At 47.5% G+C, this 17125-nt stretch overlaps 1 protein-coding gene across 10 annotated transcripts in view; it reads right to left on the minus strand.

The window, feature by feature from the left end:
- Clip1 (CAP-Gly domain containing linker protein 1) overlaps window positions 1–4635 on the minus strand; it is a 100664-nt gene extending 96029 nt beyond the window's left edge. For 5 of the 10 annotated variants that reach the window (XM_048343021.1, XM_048343019.1, XM_048343020.1 and 2 more), the window contains exon 1: window positions 4526–4620. The gene's annotated coding sequence lies outside the window, so the exon portion shown is untranslated. Of the gene's footprint in view, window positions 1–4525 lie in introns of all 10 variants that reach the window. The other 5 variants (XM_048343024.1, XM_048343023.1, XM_048343017.1 and 2 more) reach the window with 4 other exon arrangements.
- Between the last annotated feature and the right edge of the window lie 12490 nt (window positions 4636–17125).

The following is a 17125-nucleotide window of genomic DNA, read 5'->3' on the forward strand; positions in this document are numbered from 1 at the left end:
GATTAAAATCTAAAGAGGTCATTCTTCCCTGAAATTCTTGTACAGTATCATCAGTCAATGTGTTTTCTCTTGACAGGGCACCGTAACTCAAATGCTGATTTAAAGCATATGTATTATCTGAATTTCACTTAAATGGGAAACACACTAGATATGTTAAAAATATGTTAAGATGCTGTCAGTGTTTAAAGCCTCCCTAATAATTATATAAAGACATACTAAACCTAGAGTTTGAACCATGCTTTTTTTTTTTTTTTTTTTGCCAGTCCTGGGGCTTGAACTCAAGGCCTGAACACTGTCCCTGGCTTCTTTTTTGCTCAAGGTTAGCACTCTGTGGCTTGAGCCACAGCGCCACTTCTGGCCTTTTTCTATATCTGTGGTGCTGAGGAATCAAACCCAAGGCTTTATGTATATGACGCAAGCACTCTTGCCACAAGGCCATATTCCCAGCCCCATCATGCTATTTTTTTAACCTGGTCATGCATGGGGCTTGAACTCAGGGACTGGGCACTGTCCTTGAGCTTTTGTGTTCAAGGCTAGCACTCTACCACTTTAGGTCACACACTTGTGTTTTTTAGGTAGTTAATTGGATTTAAGAGTCTCACAGATTTTCCTGTCCTCCCTGGCTTCAAACCATGATCTTTAGATCTCAGCCTCCTGACTAGCTAGGATAACAGGCTTGAGCTACCAGTATCCTGCAAATATCATGCAATGTTTAAGACTAAAAAGGAAGGATTTACTGCCATGACCACAACTGGAAATGAGGGCTATATGTGGCAATATCATTACATGCCTTCCCTGGATTAAGCAAAAATCCTGAATAAATACATACAAATAGGAAAGTATACACTCAATAGCAAGTCTGAATGAAAATTGAGCAGTTACTTGAAGTTCTATTGCTAAGATTTTCTGTGCTTTGTACCATAAATCAGAGTTCAATCAATTTCTAGCTCTGTATTCACTAGCTGTATAACCTTTCAGGTCCAAATGTTTGGGCCTCAGTTTCCCTAATCATTAACTCTGCCAGATATGATGATGCATACTTGTAATCATAAATACTGAGGTGGGAGGATCACAAGTTCCGGCCAACCTGGACAACACATCCTATCAAATGTGTGATCCTGGGTTTGATCCGGAAATGAAAATAAATTAATAAGTAACATAGCATCAAAATCATCTGTATCTTTTATCTGCCCCCTCAAAGCTTTCTACCTCAGGAACCTTACACATGCTACTCCTCCTTCCTAGGAGGCACTTCCCTTTAGAACTGACCTTCCCTAAGTACCTTTACATTTCTACCCAAAAGTCACATTCTTAAGTGGGCACCAGTAGCTCACACCTGTAATCCTAGCTACTGAGGAAGCCATTCAAAGCCAGCTGGGGCAGGAAAGTCTGTGAGAGTCTTATCTCCAATTGACCACCAGAAAACCTGAAGTAGAACTGTGGCTCAAAGTGGTAGAGAACTAGCCTTTGAGCAGAAGAACTCAGAGACAGTATCCAGGCCTTCATTTCAAGCCCATGACCAACCCCTCCCCCCCCAAAAAAAATTACATAAGGTGAAAACTCTCACTTCAGTTAACACTACATAAACAAAGGGTTTATTGGTTTTGGTTTTTGTTTTTTTTTTGGCCAGTCCTGGGCCTTGGACTCAGGGCCTGAGCACTGTCCCTGGCTTCTTACCGCGCAAGGCTAGCACTCTGCCACTTGAGCCACAGCGCCGCTTCTTGGCCGTTTTCTGTATATGTGGTGCTGGGGAATCAACCTAGGGCCTTGTGTATCCGAGGCAGGCACTCTTGCCACTAGGCTATATCCCCAGCCCCTGGTTTTGTTTCTGATTTGTTTGTTTGCTGCCAGTCCTGGAGACAACCTTTTGAATAGTTAGATTATAAGCATGAGTCACTTGCACTGGGCTGCTTCTGATCTTTTTGAGACTTAACCTTGCTAATTTTCTGAGGTTAGACTTGAATTCTTGGGCTCAAATGATTTTCCTACGCCAGCCTCTCATGTGCTGGGACTACAGGCATGCACTACAACTGGCTGACCAAGTTTTTTTTTCTTTTTTTTAATGTTAAATACTAAACATCTTCCTATGTCTATACTACACTGGCTTCTGTTTCTGTTTTTCTTTAGCTTTCACTTCTGTAAAACCAGTTTTGAAATTTATGGACCTCATGCATAGCACACCACAGGAATTTTATAGAAGATACTATAAGTAAAAGATGAGGTCCTTTCCCTAGATAAATACATTTGATGAAGACCACAAATCCACTTGTCATAATAATGAACACCGTCTGACCAATATGGGACAAATACTAAGGGGCCTACCTCTGCAAAGGATGTAAGAGGCCCAATTTATCTCCTATACACCGCCCACCAGGTTTTGAAACCCAGCAGACAGCACTTGGAAACACAAGAGCTATTGGAGATGCTCAGTAGTTGAAAGCTTGCCTAACATGCCCAGGGCCCTGCCATCTTCCCTAGCAACACAAAAGGAAAAAGAAAAACACAAGAGTCAAACTACTGGGTCAGTTCATACCCATTATGGGTCATAAACACTGTATCAAACAGGGTACTACTAGTTAAAATAAGAGGAAAAGAAGGTAAATAAGATGAGCACCAAGTTCTAAACTCCTTAAGGACAGGAGCCAGGCTGGTTTCTTGTGCTCAAGCAATGATTCAAAGAGTAGAGAAGTACATAAAATCCTCATCTTCACACAGACACCTACTCAGCCATCCACCAGTTTGTTTTTACCCCTTTGAAGAAGCCTAAGCTGTGCTTACCCACTTACCTCAAAAAAAAAAAAATACGGGGCTGAAGCCCTCCGCCAATTACCCCTTTCCTTTGCTTTCAAAAAGCTAGCCTTGGTCTTCACCCGAGATTCACATAACTAACAAAAATAAGCACCCAGAGTCAAAGGACCTGGGTACAAATCCTGACAACATCCTTCATTAGCATGACTCTCAAGTTATTTGACCTTTCTCTGCCCTCTCTGTAAAATGGGATAATGACAGTACTGCCTTCGGGTTGGACAGCTGATTAAATGAGATTTTTTTTTAATACACCTGCCCACAATCTAGCCATAAGAAGCTCTCAATAAGTGTTCAGTATCACTGTTTTCAGAACAATAACCAAAAAAAAAAAAATTGCTCCAAAGCTGAAGAACCAACATACTTGAGAAATTTTGCAAAAGGTTATCATTAAACCTGGAAGCCAAACACACACTGCTCTCCCGATTCTGAGACACATCGTTAAGAGTAGTAATAATAAAATCCCAGAATAATAACCATAAAAGCAATTGGAAGCCGCAGCACGGATACTTAAAAGAGAGCTCAAACCAGTCAGACACAGTCCTGGAAGAGGAAGGAGGCCAGGCTGCTGAATCACACTCTCGCTCTCTTGCGCTCTCTCTCTCTCTCTTGCTCTCTCTCTCTCTCTCTTGCTCTCGCTCTCTCTCTCTCTCTCTCTCTCTCTCTCTCTCTCTCTCTCTCTCTCTCACACACACACACACACACACACACACACACACACACGAGGAAAATACAGTATCTTCCCCACCCTCCTTTATAAAAGCAGTCATTGGCGCCCAATTTTTTTTTTCTTTTCTAAAAACAAATCCACACGGATCCCGGACCTAACGTGTCATTCGAGGTGGGGCCCCGGGGAAGGAGGGGTGGCGCTCTCCAGGCTCCAGTCCGCTGAGAAAGCCACCTAAAGTGAAAGGGACCTCCAGATTTGGAGGGCTAAACCCCCAACCTATGAATCGAAACCCAGATTTCTCGCAGAGCAAGAAAGACCTTCAAATTAGGAGGGCCAAGAAGCTTGTGCTTGGACCAAGTGTCATCTGTCTTTCTGAGCCCGGGCCCAGAAGGTTCGGGTTACCCGGCAGCGGTGATTTCGGAGACCACGTTCCCCCTACACACACACACGCCCTCGATCGCCGACCTCCCACCTTCTCTGACAATCACCACTCGGCCCGGGAAAAAAACAAAAGCCGAGGCGCCGGGCCGGGCCGGGCCGGGCCGGGCCAGGCTGGGGCGGCACCGGCAAAGACGCCCTCCATTCCGGCTCGCGAGCCCGGCACAGGTAGCGCGGCCGCGGCGGCGCTCGGGGGCAACAGGTCCGACCGGGCGAAGGCCCGGGAAAGGACAGGGTCCCGCCACCCGCGATCCCCCCCCCCCCACCACGGCCGCGGAAGACCGAGGAGAGAAGCGAGGACGCGGCGGCGCCGGGGCGGCACAGAGCAAGGATCCACGCTCCATCTTGAGGCGGGCGGAAAGACGCCAAGGCCCGGCCAGGCGCTGACAGGACGGACCCGACGCCCGTCCAGACGCCCGGCCGGCTCACCCCGGGGGCCGGGGTTCTGGGGCTCCCCCGGGTTCTCTCAGAGGAGGGCCGGCACGCGGGGTTCGGTTCCGCACAGACACACACACACACACACACACAGACACACACACACACACACACACTCGGCACCTCCGAGTCGGCTGAGGATGAGGAAGGGGAGAGGCCCACGCGCCCCCAGCTCACCACCTCGGACGCGGACGCCGCGGGTAGTCGCCACCTGCCTCACCGCAGCAGCAGCGCAGCAGCAGCCGCCGCCGCCGCCGCCGCCTCCTCTTCCCGCCGCCGCCGCCTCCGCCGCCGCCTCCACCTCCTCCTCCTCCTCCTCCCGCCTCCCGGCGCGTAGTCTCCGGGAGGACGTGGATGGGGGGAGGGGGGAAGGAGGGGGACGTGACGCGCCGCCGCCGCCGTGGCCACGCCCCTTCCGCGGCCACGCCCCGCTCGTGGCCACGCCCCCGCGACCCTGACCTCCGCCGCCGCCCCTTTGTCTGCGCCCACCATCTACCACCCTCATCCACGAGCCCCAGCTCCAGCGAACCCTAAACCCTCTGGTGCCGGGGATGGAGAGCCACGTGCGACGGGCGCCTCATCATTTTGGTTCTCCAGCTTCGGCAAAGTGTCCCCGGAATTTTGCAAGTCACCTCCTTCACACACACACACACACACACGCACACACGCGCGCGCGCGCGCGCGCGCGCGCCCCTTCCGTGGCCCCCTTACCGTGGCCTCCTTCCCAATCACATCGTAGCCATTGGGAGGCGGGCCGGCGGGGTCAGGAGGATGCTGATGGATTAATTTGTTGGCCCTCTCCTCTTCCCTCCAGGCCGGGGAGAGAAATGATTTGAAACCAGTCGTAAGTTTCCTTGCACAGCAGGTTCAGCTCCTCTTTGGGAAGGGGGGGAGGGCGAGGAAGGCGGGTGGGGGGGAACCTCGAGGGTCTAAAGCTCCTTTGAAACAATCGCACCGTGAATTTAAGAAAGGCCTCCTTTATTCTCCCCAGTGGCTTGGACCAAAGCCCAGGTTCACGTCCTGTCCTTGCTCCTCCCGCCCATGGATTGGCTATGAAAGCTTTTCAAAGGGACTGGAAGAGACACTGCTGCCGCCTGCTCCCCTGCTCGGCCCACTGTAAACAGAGGGCCGCCAGCATTTCACTCCCATGGACCATGGCAACCCCAGAAGCTTGGCAGCTCCAGGCAGAAATCTGCAGCTCTCAGGGGAACCCAAGATGTTGCAAGGACTCATTCGTGGCTGAGGGACCCCAGGCTTCTTCCTCTATGGTACCCCACCCCTCTGGAAGAACATAATCAGGAGGGTACTTCCTGACCTTTATTCAAAGAATCTTGCTTCCTGGCTGGACAGGCAAGAAGAGAATGCTTTTAGAAATGCAATAAATTCCTAACAAAGTAAATATATTAGTGAGGCCTTCGTCCCCATTCAAGTCTTAAGTCACACACGTTCTAATGTTCTAATATCTAGCGTTTCCCTAGGCCAGATGGTGGTCTTTGTCTCAGAATCTAGTACATATTACCAATGTGGGGTGCAGCCATAAGCCATTTTTCTCTACTGATTCATACAAGTTTATCATTAAGAATTATGATCTGGCCTAGCAATGGTGGCTTGCAACTGTAATCGTGACTGTTTAAGAGGCTGGAATGTGAGGATTGAGGTTCAAAGCCAGCTGGAACAGGAAAGTCATGAGACTCTTAACCTCCAAATACCACCAGAAAACGCTAAGTGGAACTGTCCATTCAAAGGAGGCTGTCTACTATGCCTCCCAAGGGGTATTTTTTTTTCTTCCCAGTCCTGGGGCTTGAACTCAGGGTCTGAGCACTGTCCCTGGCTTCTTTTTGCTCAAGGCTAGCACTCTGCCACTTGAGCCACAGTGCCACTTCTGGCCATTTTCTATATATGTGGTGCTGGGGAATCGAACCCAGAACTTCATGTATATGAGGCAAGCACTCTTGCCACTAGGCCATATTCCCAGCCCCCGCATTTATATATATATTTTTTTTCTTTTTATATATATATATTTTTTGGCCAGTCCTGGGCCTTGGACTCAGGGCCTGAGCACTGTCCCTGGCTTCCTTTTGCTCAAGGCTAGCACTCTACCACTTGAGCCACAGCACCCCTTCTGGCCATTTTCTATATATGTGGTGCTGGGGAATCGAACCCAGGGCTTCATGTATATGAGGCAAGCACTCTTGCCACTAGGCCATATCCCCAGCCCCGCATTTTTATATTTTTAAAGACTGCATTACAGTGGACTTCTGGAGGGTTTTGTTGTTGGTCTTGGGGCTGAACTGAGGCTCTGGGCTCTGACCCTGAGCTTTTTCTCTCAAAGCTAGCATTCTACCACTTTGAGCCTCAGCATCAGTTCCAGTTTTCTGGTACTTAACTGGACATAAGTCTCATGAACTTTCCTGCCAGGGCTGGCTTTGAACCATGATCCTCAGATCTCAGCCTCCTGAGTGGCTAGGATTATAGGTAGGAGCTACCAGCACCTAGCTGATTTGAGTTTACACTGTCTCCTTCATATTGAGTTCCAGCCTAACACCTGGACAATAACTTAGTCCCACAGCAGGATGAGGAGTAGGACTACAGGAGTTAATTGTTTCACACTAGTGCAAAATAAGCACTCAAACAGTTTTCCCATTGATCCCCTGTGCGTCTGTCTTCCTTCCTTCCTTCCTTCCTTCCTTCCTTCCTTCCTTCCTTCCTTCATTCCTTTCTTCCTCCAGTCCTAGGGCTTGAACTCAGGGCCTGGACACTGTTCCTGAGCTTCATTTGCTCAAGGCCAGCACTCTACCACTTGAGCCACAGCACCACTTACAGCTTTTTCTGTTTATGTGGTACTAAAGAATTGAACCCAGGGCTGGGGATATGGCCTAGTGGCAAGAGTGCCTGCCTCGTATACATGAGGCCCTGGGTTCAATTCCCCAGCACCACATATACAGAAAACGGCCAGAAGGGGCGCTGTGGCTCAAGTGGCAGAGTGCTAGCCTTGAGCAAAAAAAAGAAGCCAGGGACAGTGCTCAGGCCCTGAGTTCAAGGCCCAGGACTGGCCAAAAAAAAAAAAAAAAAGAATTGAACCCAAGGCTTCATACATGCTAGACAAGCACTCTACCACTAAGCCATATTCCCAGCCCCTCCCCTCCCCCATGCTTTTTAGTTGGATAAACTTTTTTTTTTGGCCAGTCATGGGGCTTGGGACTCAGGGCCTAAGCACTGTCCCTGGCTTCTTTTTTTTTTTTTTTTGGCCAGTCCTGGGCCTTGGACTCAGGACCTGAGCACTGTCCCTGGCTTCTTCCCGCTCAAGGCTAGCACTTTGCCACTTGAGCCACAGCGCCGCTTCTGGCCGTTTTCTGTATATGTGGTGCTGGGGAATCGAACCTAGAGCCTCGTGTATCCGAGGCAGGCACTCTTGCCACTAGGCTATATCCCCAGCCCCCTGGCTTCTTTTTGCTCAAGGCTAGCACCCTACCTGTTGAGCCACAGTGCCACTTCTGGCCTTTTCTGTTTCTGTAGTACTGAGGAATTGAACCCAGCCACATTCCCAGCCCTTCCCCCATGCTTTTTAAATGCACATCTTCTCTACAAGTGTGGAAACAATTTGCCTGGCCCTGACTGGAAGATGGAAGAGAAATGGCATAAACAGATAGACAACTAAGGGTTACCAAATCTTTTTTTCCCTGGTTGTGGGGCTTGAACTCAGGGCCTAGATGCTATCCCTGAGCCTCTTTGTGCTCGAAGCTAGTGCTCTCCCACTTGAGCCAGGTACCATTTCTTGCTTTTCTGAGTAATTTATTGGAGATAAGAATCTCACAGGGCTGGGAATATGGCCTAGTGGTAGAGTGCTTGCCTCACATACATGAAGCCCTGGGTTTGATTCCTCAGCACCACTTATATAGAAAAAGCCAAAAGTGGCACTGTGGCTCAAGTCGACAAGGTCAGGTGTAAGGAAGAGCCTGTTTGTACATCTGGGTCTCCCCTGGACCCTTGGCTGCTTGAGAGCTTTGAGCCCCTGTGCTGGCACTCACTGCGCAGCCTCTTTGGCAGAGATTCCATCTGGAGGGAAGGCTGAATCAGCAGGAGAGCAGCCTGAGTCCTGACTGAGCCAAGGCAGAGCATATGTCCAAAGCAGACTCAACCAAATACCCCCACATGAAACCAGGACAGCCGCTCTTCCAAGAGCTTATTATCACCAAAGATAATTTCCCCCCTTTTATTTTCACACAGCTAGGGATTGAACCAGGGCCTTCCATATGATAAGCCACAGGCTGTACTACTGAGATGCACCCCAGCCCCTGCCTGCCTCCCTGTATCTCTCTCTCTCTCTCTTTCTTATTTTGGTCAGTTGTGGGGCTTGAACTCAGGGCCTGAGCATTGTCCCTGACCTCTTTTGCTCTATGCTAGCTCTCTACCACTTTGAGCCATAGCAGCACTTCTGGGTTTTGAGTGGTTAATTGGAAATAAGAGTCTCATGGACTTTCCTGCCCAGGCTGTTTTTGAACCACAATCTCAGATCTCAATCCTGAGTAGCTAGGAATACAGGCATGAGCCACTAGCACCCAATCCCTTCTGTATTTTTATTAATACAAATTCATATAACAAGATTATCCACCTTAAAATATGCAATTTGGGCCTGGTGCTTATGGCTCATGATTGTAACCCTAGCTACTCAGAAGGCTGAGATCCGAAGATCATGACTGCAAACCAGCTTAGTCAGAAAAGTTACCTAGACTCCATCTCAAAACCAGAAAAAAGCCAAACTGGAGGCATGACACAAATGGTACAGTGCCCGCTCAGTACTGGTTAAAAAAAAAAAAAAAGGAAGCTAATAGTACATTCAAAAAGGATACTGAAGAGACACAAATGAGGCTCTCTGCACAATCCTGGGAGAGCTTAGGGGATAGAAAGAACAGGATTCAAGAAAGGGATGAGTGGGGCTGGGAATATGGCCTAGTGGCAAGAGTGCCTGCCTCTATACATAAAGCCCTGGGTTCGATTCCTCAGCACCACATTCATAGAAAAGGCCAGAAGTGGCGCTGTGGCTCAAGTGGCAGAGTGCTAGCCTTGAGTAAAAAGAAGCCAGGGACAGCCCCTGAGTTCAAGCCCCAGGACTGGGGAGAAAAAAAAAAAAAGATAGGGAAGATAGGGATAAGTGATGGCCTGGCTTTGTGCCAGTGGACACTCACAGCCACTCTTTTGGGCTCTGTTTCCTGCTGCAGTCACAGGGGATAGTTTCTACTTCTAGCCATGCTTGCCTCTGCATTACTTCCTCAGGGAAAAGATCCAGCAAGTTCATCTAGCAGGCCAGCACAGGTCAGAGACCTGTGAACAGGACAGTGAACAGCACTGCTTCTGGCTCTGTATCTGAAAATGGGGCTTGAGCTCAGAACTAGTGTCTCAGGCCTTTAATCCTAGCTACTCAGGAGGCTGAGATCCTGGTTTGAAGTCAGCCCAGGCAGGAAAGTCCATGAGACTCAAATCTCCAGGTAACCACCAAAAAGCCAGAAGTGGCACTGTGGCTCAAGAGCACCAGGCATTGAGCAAGAAAGTAAGGCTTGAAACTTATGCCATGATCCTCCAGATTGGGATGGTATTTTATTATAGAAAGCTAGGAGAGATGTGTGTTTGTTCGCCCTTTCTTTTCTTTACTCCTGCCTCTCATTTCCTTTACTCACTTTGTCTTCGCTTTCTTCCCTCCCTATATATTCCTTCTATTCCTTACCTTTTTTTTCCCCCTTTTTGGTCAGTCATGGGGCTTGAACTCAGGGCCTGAGTGCTGTCCCTGAGCTTTTTCACTCAGGGCTAGTGTTCTATCACTTTGAGCCACAGTGCCACTTCCAGTTTTCTGGTGGCTAATTGGAGATAAGAGTCTCACGTGGACTTTCCTGCCTAGGCTGGCTTCAAACCATGATCCTCAGATCTCCTGAGTAGCTAGTTACAGGTGTGAGCCATTGGCTCCTGGCTCTTTCTTTCTCACTGGGCCTCATTATATATCACAGACTGGCCTCAAACGTGAGATCCTCCTGCCTCTACCTCCTGAGTGCCTATCTCCATTTGCACTTCTAAGATCAAGGCAGTTTTAAGCAGTCATAAAGGCAATTGTTGTATTTGAAGCAATTAATAACCAGATACAACCAATCTTCCTTGAATGGAGGATGCCCAGGGCACCTCAGCGATTCTCATATGTTATCCTTTTGTTTGTTTGTTTGGTTGGTTGGTTAGTTGTGGGGCTTGAACTTAGGGCCTGGATGCCTTTTCGTGCTTAACGCTAGTGCTCTACCACTTGAGCCAGTGCCACTTCATATGTTATCCTTAAGAAAGCATCCTGTCATTCCAAGAAGGCAAAGAGATTTCCCCCAACATATTCAATTACTATTATGGTATCCTAGATCACAAGTAGGTATTAAAGCTCACCATCTCTTGTCTTCTATTAACTGTTACCCTACCAGACCTTAAGATCCGTGAATTTTCTTGGCATCTCAAATTCGTTTTCTATGCATTGCACCAGTGCTTTCCCACTTTGTAACTGTAAAAAGTGTAAAAGTAAAAATTGACACCTTTGGTAAAGAAGTTAATTTTAGTTTCATAAAAGCTCTTTCTGTCACTGAGGAGCAAGGCTTCAGGCTATGAATGCTTCACACTGTTTATTTCAAGGAACTTAAGTACAAAACAGTATTAGTTTTATTTTTTTCTGATGTTAACTTCATTATTGCAATGCTGGGGAAAAACTAAAGACCTTGCACAGGCTGAACCACTCAGCCACACCCTGGACCTTCTAGTGCTTGAGATTGACAATAACACAGAAGCAAATATAGACATGTAATGTATATATGTATACAGGCTCTATCCCTTTGTGTGTGTGCTAGTACTAGGGCTTAAACTCTAGGGCTCTTGCTGGCATTCTACCACTTGAGCAATGATTTTGGCTTTTTGCCTGTTTTTTTTTTTTTTTGGCCAGTCTTGGGGCTTGGACTCAGGGCCTGAGCACCATCCCTGGCTTCTTCCCGCTCAAGGCTAGCACTCTGCCACCTGAGCCACAGTGCCCCTTCTGGCCGTTTTCCGTATATGTGGTGCTGGGGAATCGAACCGAGAGCTTCATGTATATGAGGCAAGCGCTCTTGCCACTAGGCCATATTCCCAGCCCGCTTTTTGCCTGTTAATTGGAGATATGAGTCTTTCAGATCTTTTTGCCTGAGCTGTGATTCTCAGATCTCAGATTCCCAAATAGCTAGGATTGTGTGAATCACTGACATGTGGCTTAGATACATTCTTTACTGCAAATCTGGAGGTAGAGTTCAGTGGTAGAGCACTTGCATCCAATGCTCAAGGCCCTTGGTGTGATCTCCAGCATTATAAAAACATAAAAAAGGGCCAAGTGCTGTGGCTCTTAATCACAGCTACTCAGGAGACTGAGATCTGAGGATCAAGGTGCAAAGCCAACTATGGCAGGAATGTCTGTGAGACTCTTATCTCCAGCTAGCTACTCAAAGAAGGCTGAAAGTGGAGCTGTGGCTCAAGTGGTAGAGTGTTAGCCTTGAGCTAAAGCTCAGGGAACAATGCTCATGCCCTCAGTTCAAGCTCCAGGACTGGCACAAGAAAAAAATAAAGATAGGCCAAAGAGGTTTTCTTGGTTGATTGTGGTACTTGAACTTGGCCTAGGTGCTGTCCCTGACCTCTCCAGCTCAAAGCTAGAGCTCTAACACTTGAGCCACATCACCACTTCCGATTTTCTGGTCATTAATTGAAGCATCTCATGGATTTTCCTGCCCAGGCTGGGGCTGCTTTGAACCACGATCCTCAGATCTCAGCCTCCTAAGTAGCTAGGATTACAGGGGTGACTCACTGGCACCGGGCCAACCATAGTCTCTTAATGTCTGTAAAAAAAAAAAAAAATTGGGGCTGGAGATATGGCCTAGTGGCAAGAGTGCTTGTCTCGTATACATGAGGCCCTGGGTTCAATTCCCCAGCACCACATATACAGAAAACAGCCAGAAGTGGTGCTGTGGCTCAAGTGGCAGAGTGCTAGCCTTGAGCAAAACAGAAGCCAGGGACTGCTCAGGCCCTGAGTCCAAGGCCCAGGACTGGCAAATAAATAAATAAATAAATAAATAAATAAACAAATTAATAAATTAATTAATTAAAAGCTTCATTAGGAAACTATAAAAACAAGGATTATGGGGGGGAAAAAGTTAGGGACAGTATCTAGGGCCGGAGTTCAGACCCTAGGAATGGCATGTATGCACACAATTATTTTTTTTAAAAACTACCACGAGGGCTGGGGATATAGCCTAGTGGCAAGAGTGCCTGCCTCGGATACACGAGGCCCTAGGTTCGATTCCCCAGCACCACATATACAGAAAACGGCCAGAAGCGGCGCTGTGGCTCAAGTGGCAGAGTGCTAGCCTTGAGCGGGAAGAAGCCAGGGACAGTGCTCAGGCCCTGAGTCCAAGCCCCAGGACTGGCCAAAAAAAAAAAAAAAAAAAAACTACCACGAAAGCGAAACACATTTTTCTGTGTCTTCAAGCTAAAAATATGTACAGAGTAATAACAAGCCAGTTAACTGCCTCAGATCTCAGCATCTGAATAACACAGACTAATTACTGTGTCCTTGGGAGAACAGGAGGCCAACAGCTATTATCTCCATGTTTCACAGATGAAACTATTGCATACCTGTTGGCCTTTTGGCTAAGATTACAAGTACACAGATTAAAACACACACACACACACACACACACACACACACACACACACACACTCCAAAACTGATGGCTAGCTTTGAGCTGCAATCCTCAGCCTCCTGAGCAGCTAGGATTACAGGTGTGAGCCACTGGCACCTAGCTTCTCCTGGACCATTCTAATAGTAAACATCAATAACTTCAAGAAGTTAAACACTTTTCTAGTTTTGTGTTCATCTCTCTTTGCTTACAGTCAACTACATCCTGACCAGGTGGCAGTGTTCTCTGTCTGCTCCCAACTGCCAAGAGTATTCTAGAAGCCATGTGATGTTCTCAGATTTTACACATCTAGTGTTAATCACATATTATTTCACTTTCCTCCTAAGCCTAAAGGTATCCTTCCTTTCTACATAAAGCCAGTTTCAGGGAAAGCAGAGGTTAATTACTTATTGTTAATCATGGGACACAAATACATACAGCTTGAACTTGAATGTAGTACTTTGAGCCTGTCATAGGACAAGTCCTTGGAAAAGCGATCTGTTCTTGCAGGCCCAATGGATAAGATTAGAGTGCCTTAAAAGTTCAGTGCCCTAAAATTAGATAGGTTTGCTATTATTATTTTTCAACATTTCTGTTCCACCACTTTCTGATTTCAAACAATCTTATTTCGCTTAATTTTATTTATTTATTTATTTTGCCAGTCTGGGGGCTTGCATTCAGGGCATGAGCATTGTCCCTGGCTTTTTTTATTTTTCTCAAGGCTAGCACTCTACCACTTAAGCCACAGCACCACTTCTGAATTTTTCTGTATATTTGGTGCTGAGGAATTGAACCCCAGAGCTTCATGTATGCTAGGCAAACACTCTACCACTAGTCCAATTTCCAGGCCAGTTTTATCCCCTTTCTAGAGGTTAACCTGTTTATCATGATGGTTATTTATTTATTTATTTATTTAGTTTGTCATGGAGCTTGAACTCAGGGGCTGGGCACTATCCCTGATGCTTTTCACTCAAGGCTAGCCACAGCACTGCTTCTGGCCTTCTGGTAGTCAATTGGCGATAAGAGTCTCAGGGACTTTGATGCCTGGGCTGGCTTCGAACCCTGATCCTGTTGTGCCAAGTTGTGAAACCACCACCAAGAAGACCACCGAGACTCAGACATTCCGAAATGCAAAAGCAAGGCAAGGCTTTATTTAAGCGAGCTGCAACTCGGCCCTGGTCCTACCCACCGACACAGTGGAGGTTAGGAGGGAGCCTCGAGCTCTGATTACACAGGGCTTATAAAGGCAAAAAACAAAGTAACAACAATCAGGTGTTCAAGCAAGCAAGATTAGGACACAGGTACAAATCTGATTGGCTCAGGGCTTGAGGCACTCTGGGGGCGGTCAGAGTTAAGCATTCCCAGCGGTTAGAGTTCTTGACTGGCTGGGCCCTAATGGGCTTGTCTTGGGTTTGCTCACAGGGCCTGCCTATCTCAGGTTCGTATGGTAAAGTGGGGTTCACGTGGCAAAGTGGGGCCTGACTTCAAAGTCTGGCACTTCAATCCTTAGATCTTAGTCTCCTGAGTAGGTAGGATTATAGGCATGAACCATTGGTGCTTGGCAACACTTTTTTTTTTTTTGTCAGTTGTGGAGCTTGAACTCATGGCCTGTCACTGTTACTGAGTTCTTTCACTCAAGGTTAGTGCTCTACCACTCTGAGCCATGGCATCACTTCCTAATCGTTTTTTTTTTTGTTTTGTTTTTTTTGCCAGTCCTGGACCTTGAACCAGGGCCTGAGCACTGTCCCTGGCTTTTTGCTCAAGGCTGCCACTCTGCCTCTTAAGCAACAGCACCATTTCTGGCCGTTTTCTATATATGTGGTGCTGAGGAATCGAACCAGGGGCTTCCTATAAACAAGGCAAGCACACTTGCCACTAGGCCATATTCCCAGCCCCTAACTTTTTTTTCCCTCATTTTTTTGGGCAGTTCTGGGGTTTGAACTCTGGGCTTAATGCTTGCTAGACAGTCACTCTGCCATTTGAGTTACATCTCCAGCCCTTTTGCTTTTTTTTTCAAGTAGAGCCTGGTATTATTCAAAGATTTCCTTCATAACTTCACTGAACACACTGAGGCCTAAATATATGTGGAAGAGACTCAGTCATCCAAAGTTTGCTAAATGGATTGGCACATTTACTCTGAACAGCAGAACATAAAATGAATTAGAAGGGGCTGGGGATATGGCCTAGTGGCGAGAGAGCTTACCTTGTATACATGAGGCCCTGGGTTCGATTCCCCAGCACCACATATACAGAAAACGGCCAGAAGTGGCGCTGTGGCTCAAATGGCAGAGTGCCAGCCTTGAGCAAAAAGGAAGCCAGGGACAGTGCTCAGGCCCTGAGTCCAAGGCCCAGGACTGGCCAAAAAAAAAAAAAAAAAAAAAAAAGAATTAGAAAACTGCTTTAGTCCATCAGAAATGAGAGTTTATACTGTAGGAAGTTTTTTTTTTTGTTTTTTTGTTTTTTTTTGGCCAGTCCTGGGCCTTGGACTCAGGGCCTAAGCACTGTCCCTGGCTTCTTCCCGCTCAAGGCTAGCACTCTGCCACTTGAGCCACAGCGCCGCTTCTGGCCGTTTTCTGTATATGTGGTGCTGGGGAATCGAACCTAGGGCCTCGGGTATACCGAGGCAGTCACTCTTGCCACTAGGCTATATCCCCAGCCCTGTAGGAAGTTTTAGTGACAACAAAAGACTCAGGAGTTGGAAGGGAACTGGGCATTATTGGCTTATGGCCTATAATCCTATTTAGGAGGTTGAAATCTGCATGATTGTGGTTTGAAGCCAGCATTGACAGAAACAACATTATCCTTGAGACTGTAGTGCCGGGAGCCAAAATAGCTGTCTGGATGTAACTTAAAGAAACTACAAAACTTAGCTGATAGGGACACCTGGGTCTGGCTTTCATGTTGTAAATAAAGAAACTCTAAGACTTAACCGATAAGGACACTTGATACTTTTACAACTTTGCCTGTTAAGCCTAACATCTGGTCCAGCTTTAATCAACAACCTTGTGAACTTATCCAGTCCCTGTCCTGAGAAAGAACATCCCACAGTTCTGTAACCTAGCAACCTAATGACGCTGTCTATGTGAGTTACCCTTTGCTGATTACTATATAAGCTGCCCTGCAAAAATAAAGTTTGAGACCTTGATCAGAATCCTGTCTTGGTCTCCCTCCTTGTGTCTGGTTTGTCTCTCATTCAGGTCAATTCCCCCTCGGGCTCCTGTTGACGAAACCCTGCGGGCCGGGGCAGAGTGGCGCCCAACGTGGGGCTCGAGGAACGGAGTTTGGTCTGAACGTCGACCTCATAGAGCAGCGCTGCACACTTCATTGGATCGCCACCCAGCCGGTGAGTGAAGATCCGCACTGAGATCACCGCAGAAACGCCCATCTGCGACACAGATCCGTGAGGTAAGAGAGGCGACGCAATTATGGGACAAACACTCAGCAAGCATGAGCTGTTCCTCCGGGGGCTAAAAGCCTCTATCAAGGCACGAGGAGTACGGGTTAAGAAAAAGGACTTAGTAAAATTCTTTATATTGTTAGACGATGTTTGTCCATGGTTCCCACAAGAAGGGACGATAGATGAAGAAAGATGGTGCCGTGTTGGTGATTGCCTTAAAGACTATTATCAGACTTTCGGTCCCGAGAAGGTACCTGTGCAGGCCTTCTCCTATTGGAATCTTATACATGAGGTTCTACAAGTCCGCCATTATCGGGCGGATGTTTCCAAGGTAGTTAAAGATAGTGAAACTTTCCTAAAAGAAAAATTCAAGGGGAGCCAGGCTTCTCTCCACGAGGAGCCTGCTAAAACGCCCCGCCCTCCCTCTGTTATGTCTCCTTGTCCTTCTGTTTCCATTCCCATGCCTGAAGTCAGCAGTGATTCCCAGCCTAGGGGCCCAAAGTCCATTTACCCGGCCCTCTCTGGTTTAGAATCTGGTGGCTCTAATGATGATATGCCTCCACCGGGAGATAGGGCCACTTTAGGGGAGGAGATAGCCAAATACCATAATCCTGACTGGCCCCCCTTGGCCGCTTCCAGCGCACGGCCACCTCCTTACAATACAGC

Source organism: Perognathus longimembris, chromosome 3 (assembly GCF_023159225.1).
Source record: "Perognathus longimembris pacificus isolate PPM17 chromosome 3, ASM2315922v1, whole genome shotgun sequence".
Classification (NCBI taxonomy): Eukaryota; Metazoa; Chordata; class Mammalia; order Rodentia; family Heteromyidae; genus Perognathus; species Perognathus longimembris.